Raw genomic sequence first — 14,247 nt, forward strand, 5'->3', positions numbered from 1 at the left:
GTTGGAGGTGACTTTAACAACATTGAGTCTGCCCGTGACTACCAGGTAGAGGTCGCCCCTGTGTTGACCTCTATTGCACCTTCAGAGCAGGATGTTTGGGAGAGGTTTCTACTATGCATTCGAGCTGTTGACGTGTGGTATACGCCTTCTTTTGCCCGCCTGCCTTGCTCCTTGGCCTTTTCTTGGGGTCTACGCCATCAGCAGGGCCGATTATTGGAGAGACTGGATAGATTTTATGTTGGCGATTGGGCCTCCTTCCTGGGCGGTTCCACTTGCATCTGGCCTTGCACCTCGATGTCGGATCATAGCCCTGTCTCATTGACTATTACTTTTGAGCGGCCTCATGCAGTTCGCTGGGGGTCTCGCATTCCGGACAGGCTACTCTCTAGTAGCGATCTTTCTGCTTTGATTGCTCAGATCTGGGGAGCCGATCCCACTTCGCAGTCCACTGCAGTGCAGTACCTACATGCTGAGTTCCTTGCCACTTGTATCAGGGAGTCCAGTTTTTCTTGCCGGGAGACCACCTCTGCTTGTCGTCGTGAGGCGGCCCAGCGTGAGCGATCTTTGCTTGCACCATTAGCATCGGTGCAGCGTCTCTTGCAGTCCCATCCAAGAGATGCACATTATGCTGGTATACATGCACAGTTGCTTGATGAGATCCGGACGGTTCAAGAGAGGAGATCTGAGTTCTCTGGTCACGCGACTGCGGCTCGTTGGGTAGCGCTCGGTGACCGAATAAACAAAGACTTCTTTGCATCACATAGAGAGCGACCTTGTGGGACTGCTCTACGTGCAGTTTTGGATGACCATGGGCATTTACAGACTCACCCAGATAGAGTCCTAGAGATTGCTACAGTCTATTATGCATATCTATTCAGTGCTGATCCGTTGATAGATGACATTCAGGCGGCCAGAGCTACTGTATGGTCCCACACGCGACGCTCAGTCACTGCTGACATGGCTCGTTCCCTTTGCTCTTTGTTCTCAGTCCAGGAGTTACGTGAGGCGGTAGAGGCTCTAGACCCTGCTTCTTGCTCGGGGGATGATGGTCTCTCTAGACAGTTCTTCATTACTCATTGGGACGCAGTTTCAGGGCCCTTGCTGAGAGGGCTTCACGAGATTTATGATTCTGGGACCATGCCTCGGTCTCTTTGCTCTGGGACCATGCCTCAGTCTCTTTGCTCTGGGCTCATATCTCTTATACCTAAGGGGGGGGATGGCACGCTCGACAGTGGCGCCCCTCTCCTTCCTATGGTATATAAGATATTAGCTACCATGCTGGCAGTGCGAGTGAGGCCCTTTCTTCCAGACATCATTCATGGATCACAGACTGCTTTTATCCAGGACAGATGTATCCTGGATAATATCTTTTGCTACCATCAGGCGGTGGAGTGGGCTCGGTCTACTGGCACTCCCCTAGCATTGCTTTTTCTTGATTTTGAGAAAGCATTCGATAGGGTGGATTGGTCCTTCCTAGAGGGTACTCTTGCTCGCATGGGGTTTCCGCAGCAGTGGATCACTGGCGTATCCGCACTTTACAGATCAGCAGCCAGTGCAGTGACTATTGGGGGTTTTGTTGGCCGATCTTTTGACATCTCTCGCTCTGTGAGACAGGGATGCCCCCTTGCAGTCTTTTTGTACTTATTTGTGGGAGAGGCACTTTTTGACTTTCTTCATGCCCGGCAGAGAGATATACAGGGAGTCACCTTGCCACTTACAGGCAAGCGTGACCTGATTGATCAGGAGTATGCTGATGATACTTTGCTTATGGTCCGTTATGCCATTGCAGTCCTTGATGTGACGCATTCAGTTCTCGATGTTTATTGCTTGGCCAGTGGTGCTCGCATTAACTGGCACAAGTCATATGGTATGCTGGTTGGCTCAGAGGATGTTCCGACTTGGGGTGTGGCAGAGGGGTTTACATGGTTGCAGCGGGGTCAGTCTTGTCGCTATCTGGGTTTTCAGGTTGGACTGGATATCACTCCCCAGCAGTAGTTTGCGCCAGTTTTGCAGTCGCTTCGCAGAAAGCTCTACCCCCACTGGTCTTCCCAGCACTTGTCTCTTGCAGGGCGGGTCCTTGTGGCCAATCAGGTACTGTTGGCATCTGTTTGGTACATTGCTTCCTGTTGGATGCTTCATACGGGAGTGATGCGACAGGTTCATCGCCTGATTTGCAACTTCCTGTGGAGTGGCCGTGATGGCACTGTTGACACTAGAGCTAGAGTCCGTTGGGAGACGATTATCCGGCCCATTGCAGAGGGGGGCCTTGGCATTATTGATCCAGAGATGCAGTGTCGTGCTTTGCTTACCAAGTTCATTGTCCGCGCCTTGTTTCCGGGCAATGAAACTTGGAAGCTACTTTTCAGATCGATTTTGCACATAGTGACCCCGCAGTTGGGAACCCGCGATGGTCATACTTGGGCTGCGTGTATACGCTATATTTTTTCAGATTCTCCTCTGCGTACAGCTCATTTGTCACCCTTCATGCGCTCCATTTTACAGATATGGATCTCCATGAGACAGGGCATGCATAGACGTCTTCCTGCCTCTCTGCCAGAGATTGAGCGTCAGCCCTTGATCTCTAGAATCCATTTTACAGATATGGATCTCCATGAGACAGGGCATGCATAGACGTCTTCCTGCCTCTCTGCCAGAGATTGAGCGTCAGCCCTTGATCTCTAGAATCCCCATGTGTTGGATACTGAGGGTCGCCAGCTTGGCCAGAGGACACACATAGACTGGGCGGCTTGGGATAGCGGCCCGGCTGCTTCGATGCATGCTTGGTCACAGACACGGCAGCTTCCGGCAGATTTTATTGGGGAGTAGTTCTCCATAGGCAGGGGTATTCTGCCTCGGATTGCAGAGATTGATGCAGCTATTCCAGAGCTTTGGGATCATGCCATTCGGGGTTTACATGAGATGCCTGAGCACTCAGGATGGTTATGCATATTTGGTGCTGAAGGTACACCCTCTCTTGTTTGGAGCTCCCATTGTTATTGGCCTATGGTTTTTATCCCTATGGGCATGCCAGATGCTTTCGGCCATGTCAGATTACAGTTTCATGGTTTGGGTTGCCTAGAGGAGCTGCGCGACAGTCTGACTGGACTCCCATCCGTGTTGTAGGCTCTTACAGGAAAAGACGGGAGGTGGACCCGTCTTTTCACATTGGTATGGCTGCCCATTGGCGATTATGGATCTGGGAGGGACGGCCTCTTTCGCAGCTGACTTGGGACCCCGCGGAATGGGAGTGGCCTGCTGTGGAGACCGGCGCTGGGCATACTTCCTTTTTCGGGTATACTGTTCGGATTGGGAGACACTGCTTGCTTCGACGACAGTTACATAGACCTACGCGTTCGGGCACTTGGCTACATGCAGGTCTCTCTCATGCCTTCCTGACACAGTACTGGGCATCTATTTGGAGGCTGAGGATTGCTCGGCGGATCACTCTCTTTTTTTGGTTGACTGCTCATGCTGGTCTTGCCGTCGGCACTTGGGGTGCCTTGATGGGCCATGATCCCATATGTATATGCTGTGATCATCAGGTTCAGGAGTCTCAGGCCCACTGCCTCTGGTCGTGTCCAGTGGCTTCCTCTGTTTGGTGAGCAGTGTCTCTACTACTCAGTAGAGATGGTCAGCATGCAGGTTTCCTCAGTTGGGGATCTGTGTTATGGCTCCTCCCTTGGCCGGGACCTCATGTGTTCTTTGAGGGTGAGGGCACTGATGATGTGCTCATGCTTACGGCGACGGGGTATCAGAGGGGGTACCTTAGTATGATTCCACCAGACGCCTTGCACATGGAGCATTGGCATAGGGATGATGTTTTTATGGTGATTGCTGCGATTGCGATGTGGAACATTTGGAGAGCTCATTGTCTCCATGTCCTTAGTCACACGCGGCAATCGACACGTGATACTCTAGTCCTGATTTGGCTCGATCGTATCCGTGCACTGCGTTCCATGTATGATGATTCCTGTCGGCCTTCACAGACAGCTCAGGACAGACTCCAGGCCTTCATTCGTCGTTGGGGGCACACGGGTCTCTTCTTCAGGATTGTTGGAGGACATGCTAGATGGGAGTACACTCCCCCACAGTGGTTCATATTGCACACATCACATCATTCACCGTGATGTAGCATTGACCGCTCACAGGCTTCACGCCTCTCACTGCACAGTTTGTATGCCCCCTCAGTAGGCCACCACTGGCACTTTGGGGAATTTTTTCATACTCAGTATTATAGCTCTGTGTTTCCTCAAAAAAATAAATAAATAAATAAAAGAGAGAGAGAGAGAGAGAGAGAGAGAGAGAGAGAGAGAGAGAGAGAAATAGAAAAAGAGATCAAGCAGGTTCAAGGGAGGAAAGAAGTGGTATAGAGAAACAAAGAGATGAAAACTTAGCTTTTCATTCTTCTTCTTCCTTTGCTTGATCTACTTTTTTCTTCTTCAACATAAAAGCACAAAACAAAGAAGAGAGTAGAAGAAGGTAGAAAATTATTAATCATTACTTAATTATGTAGAGATTAACAAAAATCATATCAAGTAAGAGAAATCATTTATCTCTCCAGTCGCTACTTTTTCCTTTAAAAAAGCAGTAGCCACTGTTTTTTATCATAACTTTTGATTGCAAATTCCAATTAAGGAGATTTTTAGTGCATTGAAAAGCTTGAATTGCGATCTACAACTTTTTAGAAGAGGTCAAAATCTGAATCTATGATTTATTAGGTCATAATTTTTATTTACACAACCTATTATAAAAAAAACACAAAAAAGCAACCCCTGAGCGATTGAGGAGATTTTTAGTGCGTTGTAAAGATGACAATCATCTCTACAAATTTGTAGAAGAAAGAAAAATCTGAATCTATGACCTATTAGGTCAAAAACGTGATTCACGCAACCTATTAAAAACAGCACAAAAAAGCAACCCCGAGAGCGTAGCCAAGCTCTGATACCACTGTTGCAAACAAAAGCAAGTTGAGACATATAAAGCATGGAAACGTACATACCAAAAATACCATGAAAGCTCCAACATGTAGGGGGGGGGGGAGAGAGAGAGAGAGAGAGAGAGAGAGAGAGAGAGAGAGAGAGAGAGAGAGAGAGAGAGAGAGAGAGAGAGAGAGAGAGAGAGAGAGAGAGAGAGAAGCATTGACTCAATTGGCCTCGCAAATGAGTGCCATGAATGGTCCCCTCAATGGGTATTATAGTTTTTATTAAGATAAATTTGGCAAAAGCCAGTTACAATGCTTTTTTGCCCAATTTAGAACTTTTGATACAAGAGGGTGTTCTCACGTGAAAACTGTGTGTATACAAATAGTGTGCACATAATAGTGCATGGCCATACATGAATATAGGGTGTCCACATAAATCTTCATGGTTTAGAGTCATTTTGCCGATTCCAACATAACTATTTACACAATCTAAAAACCTTTTGCTTTGAAATCACCTTATCATTTGTAGTATTTCTTCTCTATACATGCATGCACACACCATATCATCTGTAGTATTTCTTCTCTATACATGCATGCATGTGCAAACAAGTGTGCATGCACACGCCATGCCTTTATGTGTGTGTGTGTGTACAAATGTACGTGTATACACATCATGTCTCTATGTGTGTGTGTGTGTGTGTGTGTGTGTGTGTGTGTGTGTACAAATATACATAATGATCCAATACATTATTTTACATTTTGCCACACAATGCAAGGCATGGGGTTGAGCTCACTCATATGGAGTGAGAAACAATGTCCCAACTGTTGCCTTTGAAATGCAAGGCTTTGAAATGCAAGTGAAGAGTTTGTGGTTTACATACATTGACCATATCTCCCAATCTACGTAGTAGATAAACTTTACACCATAATTCAAAAGTAGATTCATGGCACATGACATGTTAATATGTGCCTTCCCCCTATTTATACATTCACATGGATTTAGATAACCAAAACTTTATCCTTTTGGTCTCCCCAACCCAAGACAAGGCCACTAAATTTCTTTATACAAGCTATTACTAACAATTTTTGAGATATTGTTTGAGCTACTTAATAGGTCTTATCACAAAAATCACAAGTTCCTATACATCAAATGGAGAAAGAGTGCAATGGGTGCCATTTTTTAAACTTTGCACATGCCTAGAGAAAGAGAAATTGTATGGTAACATAACCACTCTCTATGCTACATATTTTAGATGATTAATGTATTTAGTAAATAAATGATATCGATGGCATGTGCAAAAAGGAGTATGATTAACATAAAGAGGCTTTGAGATAAATTGAATCCTATACTTTTACATTAAAAAATATATTCACTTTAATCTTCCATGTTAATAAAGATATGCATGATGTGATTTCAATTTGTGCTCAAAGATTTCATGCACCTTACTTCAATCCCATTGGTTAAACAAGGCCATTCACAATAACTTTACTTTATTTTACAATCTTACTTTTTTTTGCTTTCAATGAGTCATTACTAAGTGTGACATTTTGGGTGTCAATAATGGACTTCTTTTGGTCTATAAAGCTTATTGTAGTGAAGTGGAATAATCTAGATCATCTTCAAAGATGTGCCTTTTTCGAAACTATCTCTTCACCATGACATGAAATTTAACAAAAAAGTAAACTATTGAAATCCCAATATCATTGAGGTGACAAAGCTTCTTAATAGTTATCATGAGTTATGCATGAACATGTTCTACTCGTTGATTTGATTGCGATTCATGTATGGAACTTGAGTAGACACCTTCACTCTGAACTCGACACAAAAAAGTAGGGCATTGTAACCCAAACAAAAAAAAAATCTTAAATAATACTTTGCAAAAGCATTGGTATTCTAAACTAAGCCCTTGACATGCAAGCATACACAAGATGGATGACCAAGAAGCCTACTATGTATTTAGTGAACAATGAGAATAAATGATGATTTCCTTGCTTAAAAGTTTTGAAAGACTAGGGGTATCCTTTTCTTTATTTATTTATCCTAGTGATATAAAAACAATTATTTTGGGCTACATTTAGTTTATATAATCATACTTGGTTTTGATATCATATATATATATATCTAGTACACCAAATTGAAATCCTTTTGATGCCACTTAAACATCATTTTCTTGAAACTTTACTATTTTGACTCCGATTTGTGAGAAAGGGTTATAGATCATTACATAGGCTTATGCCAAAGGCATCCTATGGTCACTTCAAAAAAGTGGTCTTAAGGCAATTTAAGGGAAGGGGCTTGAGCAAGTGGCAATTAGAAATATAAAATAACGTTATGGGCAACTCACACTCCCCTCCCCTCCTCCCACACACACATGCATGCACCCGCATATGCACATACAAAGAGAGAGAGAGAGAGAGAGAGAGAGAGAGAGAGAGAGAGAGAGAGAGAGAGAGATGTGTTTTGAATCTTCCTCTAAATTGGCCTATGTTGATGTATCCATTTGCCTACATGGAGAAACCAAAGCCCAGTAAAGTAGCTGCCTGCTACTTGTTCCACTAAATTTTGTGGACAATAAGCATGTCATGCTATATCTAAAATGGAGAAGTTAGGGATGTGCTATATCCATAATGAACAAAACAAAATGTAGCAAACTTGAGATTGGCAGAGTCCCACAATAAAATTAAACTCAAAGGTGTGGAGGTACAAATTACACTAGGTTGGTGAGCATGCTAATCTCATAGTAGGCATTCCCTTAGTTTAGACATTTGTATTATACATAGACATTATCAAATATACAATCATTGAGTTGGATGACATTATGACAGTCAAAAGTAAAATTGATTTTTTCAAGACCAAGGATTACATTCAATAGGAAAGTGTTTAAAGCCAATGTAGCTCAACAAAAGTAAACTTGATTTATTCAAGATCAATGACATTCATTAGGAAAGTGTTTAAATAAGTGTTAATTTTATTACGGACCCAACAATGAGCTCCAAGCCCCACACAAACATGTTATCATAACATGTGAAACATATGGTCTCAAATCAAGAAAACCACAACTTTTATCTTTTAGACTCGTCTATTACTTTTTCCCCTTTTCCTCACTATGCATGCGTGAATCAAACATTTCTTATAGAAAACATTCCTTGTAGTTATATAAAATGGCCATTACATCATTATAAAAGTACCATTTTTTAACATATCTAATATGTGAATCAATTTCTAAAGAAGAGAGTCTCCATCAAGAAATTAATGACCTACATCAATTGTCTAGGAAAGTTTTGTAGCATGTAACATGTAATGTTAAAGACACTCCCTTTTTGGGGGCAATATGTGCCACCAAATTAGCCAATGAAGATATGCATGTGAATGATTGCTTTGAGTTTATAGGGGTGTCGTGATGTCATATTCTTCCACATCATGGTCAAATCCTCTTCCATTGTTGTAGGAGGTACATGGATGTTTATTGCTTGGCTTAGCTGAGTCATGATTGGCCATGGGAGCCACTATGTTTGCAATGAAAGTTTAAGCTTCATACCTCCTTCTCACCAAAGATTGGTTCTTCCTTTTGCACATAACATGATTCACACCTTCAATAATGATGGCATAATAATTATATAAATTTAAGGTCACTTTCATTTCTTTAGAGTCAAAACATTTGAAGTCATATGATTGATTGTTCATGGTCATAGAAATTAAGAATTCTTATATGAGATTGATTGTTCATGGTTGTAGGAGTTCTTCTATGTTGCACAATATGATCCATAAAGCATGCTCAAACCATAAAATACTAAAAATTATTCACAATGTGCAATATTATCCATAAAGCATGTCAAACCATATGTTATTGCCATTATGACAAGGGCTCTCTTACCCTACCCAAGATAGGTGAGGTCCCTCTTAGTCTTAGGGCTAATGATCTTTTTAGCACGAAATATGGTTTTAAAAAAAGGACAAATACACCTATGGGGCTCAAACTTTTGGATGACGATTCAAAGACATGTCATTTGAAGTGTTTCATTCAAATTTCCACAACTTAGAAAACCTCATCATATATGGATGAGTTCTTCATTTATATGGGATATTAAGCTCATGTTTCCAATGCCCGCATTTTCCTTTAATTAGTATATGGATGAGTCCTTCATTTATAGGGGAGATTAAACTCATGTTTCTAAAGCACCACATTTTATGGTTTTCTTCCCTCGCCAAGACCTCAAATATTCAAGTAGAAAGGTAAGGGTTTGAGTAGACATCAAATACCTTTTTCAATAGTAATTTGGGGGTGTCATAATTTGGCATAAGGATCGAGATTCCTCCTCTATGAGCATAATACCTAATATTAATTTGAAAAATTCAACATGAGAATTGCAATTCCTCCTCTACGAGAATAATACCCAAGGCCAAGGGCCTGAGCATGCCAATTGATTCCTACACATGAAATGTCACGGCTTGTCCGTCCATCCTTCTGTGGTTAATTGGGGATGCCTAATTACCACTATGTTTGTAGCATGGCACTTGGGTGATTCTGAATATTCCATGTGTAGGATATATGAAATTAGGGATGGCTGAAACTAAGTGTTGGATTTAATACTTATGTGTTGTTGTGTAATTTTAGCATGTTTTGTAAATTTGTAATGTGTTTGAATGGACGTGTGTAGGTTGGTGAGATTGACAAGCTTTGTACTCATAAGCCGAAATGGCGGGACGTGATGGAAGTGATATGGCATGAGCTATTATTACAAGGACGGTTCTCACCTTGGTATTTTTTGCCGTAGTATCTATTATGAGATTTTGTATCATTGTTGGCTACTCAATTTTGATGTACTTGGGCGTGGAACTATTGAGCTGCACAATTTTGATGTACTTGGGTGCGTGGACCTATTGAGCCGCCCACTTTTGTTATACTTGGGTGTAGACTTAATTATTTTTGTTGCACGTGAATTAGCCCTTGGGGTTCTTTATGTAATTCTCCTTTATAGTGGATAGATAGGAATATTTTATCTAAGGTAGTGTTAAAAGCAACCCCCATTTTTGTAATGGGCAAGCCCATGCATAAGCGTGCATCTATTTTTGGCTTATGGCTTATTTTTATTAATAAAAAAGTATAAATACTCAAGAAGTGGGAGGAGGCCAACACTTCTTGGGGGGGATAAATTGCACCCAATACTCTCTCATGTCTTTATTTTTATTTATGTTTTTATGCTATCTTGCTCATAGTAATAATTAAAGTTTGTATTTTAATCCATTTGAATAGAAGGTGAAGTGTCTCCCCATGATCCTATTTCCTGTCAATGGTATCAGAGCTTTGGGGGGAGAGAAGGTGAAAAATATTTAGTACAAGAACAAGGATTTTGTTCATTTTTTTTAAATTTCATGGCTTCAAAGGGGCTTCAAAATTCTTCACCGTTGACACCAAAAGAAGACTGAAAATATAAGTGCATGGAAGGTAAAAGAAAGACAAAGGGAAGGTAAAACAAAGGCAAAAGAAGGGTTTTAAAAAATAATAATTCAAAAAGCCTTAACTAAGCCTAATTTTACAAGGGCTAATTTCTAGCCTCTACAAGGTCTACACAAGCCACACAAAAAAAAAAAAGGAAGAAAAAGCTAGCATGCAGAAACATAAAAGTGAATGAGTCAATTGCTTGGGAGCTAAGGAAATTCGCAGAACACGACGAAATTTAGATCCACGCCATTGGATACATCCGGAATGCTCTCTTGCATAAAAGTTGTACCCTGTCTGCACTCTTTCATCAAGGATCCAGCATTTTTGAATTTGCAACAGTGGTTGCAAGTCTACGGAAATCTATGTTCTTTATAATTCCCATCTTTTACTCATAAAAAGCTTAAAAGATAAGAGGAGATTCGTGTGTGTTCTTTTAAGTCAAAAACCCTTCAAAAAAATCTCAAATTCATCTGAATTTGGCCTGGCTTCTAACTGGAGAAATTTTCAACGTTTCACACTTGTTCTAAATGCAAAATTATAGGAAATCAAAGTTTTTAGAATTTTCAAAATTGGTCACCGTTCACTCTTTTAAAGCTCAAATTCTATTTCAGTACTTAATATTTTTTCCACTGATCAACCTTCTGATGCTTCACCACTACTTTTGGATATTTGGAGATTGCATTGGATGGCCGGATCTCTCTTCTATTTTTTCGCGGGTTAGACAAACTTCACAATTATTATCAAGAGTGGGAACTACTATAAGTATTACTGAACTTTTGCTATTTTTCTTTATTCTTCATCAATTATGGCTAGTTTTCTTGCATCCCTGTCCATTCAAGAGTAACTCACTACTTTGCAAGGGAAATTGGTCAATGAACGCGCTCATATAATTGCATTAGAAGACCCATTAAAATCTCATAAATGGCATAGGCATGATATTGAAAGCGATAGTGACGAGGATTCTATTCGTCGAGCTGTGCAACTTTAGATGCTTAAATGACTCAGAACGAATCTCGCATTAGTTGTAAGGCTTTCTCTTTTCAAAATTTTGATGAAAAGAAGAACACACACACTATTTTAGCTTGGCTTAGCCAATTTGATGACTATTTTTTAGGAGAGAAATTTTTTGAGAAAGACAAGGTTAAGTGTGCTGCAAATCATTTGATTCAGAATGCCACTTTATGGTGGAATGCTACCAAGAATGGGTGCCATAAACCTCATACCTGGGTGGATTTTCAACATGAAATTAAGACACTTTCTACCTCCTCAATACAAAGACAAAGCCTAACAACATTGGGACACTCTTAGACAGTTGAAAGGGGAGGATGTCCAAAATTATATTGAAAAATTTTGGAATGCTCTCATTCAAATGCAGTCCATTGAAAAAGTGCATGAAAAGAAGCTTAAAAGGAAGTTTATTTCAGGGTTGGATCTAAATATTAGAGCGGAGGTTAACATGTTTCGTCCTCATACTCTTGCCTCTGCTAAATCTCTTGCTTTGAATTGTGAAAAGAAAAATGGTGTGCCCAGGTTCCAAGAGAATTGTACTTCTAAATTCTCCAAAGCTTTGACATCTTCTAGTGGTTTGGACAAGTGTTCTTCATTCAAACGACCTTTTTAAGGGTCAAGATCAAAGAAGCCAGCAATTCAACAACAATAAAGCAAAGATTGGTAACAATAATAATGGAGCAAATGGAGAACCAAAGAAGACAGATGTTCCAGATTCGGCGACTCGAGATGAAAAAGCAAAGAATATCTGATGTTACAATTGCCATCAAAAGGGGAACTATGTTGTTAGGTGTCCAAGCAACTACTACAACAACAACAAGAAGCTAATTGCTTGGCTTAACATGGTGGATGGAGATGAAGACATTGGCACTGGAGATGATGATGATGCTTTACAATGATGACTACGAGCTAGAGATGGTAGCAAATTTAATGGTAAATCTAATCAAGAAGGTACTTCTAACCTTGATCCTCATTCTTTTTAACCACACCCACACACTTAAAATGAAAGGAAAAATTCAAGATAAAGAAATCACAATCTTGCATGATGTTGGCACACATGATTTTATTTCTAAACATCTTACACATGCTCTTCATCTTGACATGATTCCTTCTCATTATAAAGTAAAGTCTGCATTTCAAAATCAAAATTATGATTACACTGACTAAAAAAGTGAAGAATCCTTCTTTGTCTATTGCATAATTTTTTGATGAACGTACTTTCTTAGTAGCACCATTGCATGGTATTGACATGATTTTGGGAATGCCTTCCTAACATCAGTACACACCACATATTGATTATGTAAAGCACACAATGGTGGTAAGAATTTTTGTTTATAAGGAATTTCTCAAGGCAAGGATCAACCACTTTTTAGCCATACTCATGCCAAGTGGGCTTTGAGGAAGAGGGAGAAAACTTTCTTAATTTTGGTTAACCAGCTTAGTGCTGAAGAACCATCTCCCAGGGATACATCACATGAATCTTTTCTTTCTAAATTTTTTTATTATTTCCTCAATGAGTTACCTCCTAGACTACCTAGTGCATGTCCTGAGGATCATCAAATAGACATTATTTGCGGAAGTGCACCGCCTTGTAGAGCACCTTATAGAGTTAACCCTCTTGAGTAAAGAGAAATTCAGGCTCACATTGAGGATTTGCTTTCTCGAGGACGTATTAGACCAAGTAGTTCACCATATGGAGCACCAATCCTTCTTATAAAGAAGAAAAATGGTACTTATCGTACGTGTGTAGACTACGGGTCTCTCAACAAGAACACTATCAAGAATAGATTTCCAATTCCTAGAGTTGATGATCTACTTGTTGATAAATTAAGGGGAGCCAGCATCTTTAGCAAAATTGATCTAAAATCTGGATATCATCAAGTAAGAATGATCAATCAAGATATCTACAAAACTGCTTTTAGAACTTAGACTAGTCACTTTGAGTTTTTAGTGATGCCATTCGGTCTTACTAATGCTCCTGCGACTTTTAGTCGTATGATGAATAGGATCTTTCTTGGCCATCAAAACTTTGTGGTTGTCTTTTTCGATGATATCTTAGTTTTTAGTAAGTTTAAAGAAGAGCACGAAAAGCACTTGGAAATTGTACCTCAAGGAAAATAAACTTTACCTTAATCCTGAAAAGAGTAGTTTCTTCGAGAGTGAGATTGAGTATTTGGGACATACAGTTTTTGCTATAAGGGAATCCATGTTGATCTGAAGAAAATAAAAACTATTGCCTCATTGACACGACCTAAGAATCTTCATGAGTTACGATCTTTTCTAGGGTTGTGTAGTTATTATCGCAAGTTTGTCCATAATTTTTCATATAAAGCACATTATCTCACGGAACTTCTCAAGAAAACCAAACCTTATGAATGGATAGAACTTCAAGAGAAATCTTTTCTTGCATTAAAATATGCACTTACTCATGCACATGGGTTACAATTACTTGATTTTTCACGTCCTTTCTTTGTGGTTGTAACCGATGCTAGTGGTAAGGGCATTGGTGCTATGTTAATGCAGATGGTCATCCTATTGCTTTTGAGAGTAACAAATTTCATCCTGTTGAAAGTAAGTATAGCACCTATGACAAAGAGTTGTCTATTGTAGTCCACATTAAAAATTTAGAAAAATTATTTGATGAGCTCAGAGTTTCTTATAAAAACTTATCAACAAAGTATTAAACAGTTGCTTTCTCAACCACTTATTTCGGATAGACATATTAAATGGGTAGCTTTTATTCAAAGTTTTCAGCTTATTATTCAATAGCAACCTGGTAAAGACAACGTAGTTGCTGACGCTTTGAGTAGAAGACCTTCCATTCAAAATATATCTATGATTGAGAATACATCTTTTGACTCTATGCATGAGACT

The sequence above is a fragment of the Cibotium barometz genome, chromosome 6, assembly GCF_041138505.1.
Source record: "Cibotium barometz isolate CiBa-2024 chromosome 6, ASM4113850v1, whole genome shotgun sequence".
NCBI classification, from domain to species: domain Eukaryota; kingdom Viridiplantae; phylum Streptophyta; class Polypodiopsida; order Cyatheales; family Cibotiaceae; genus Cibotium; species Cibotium barometz.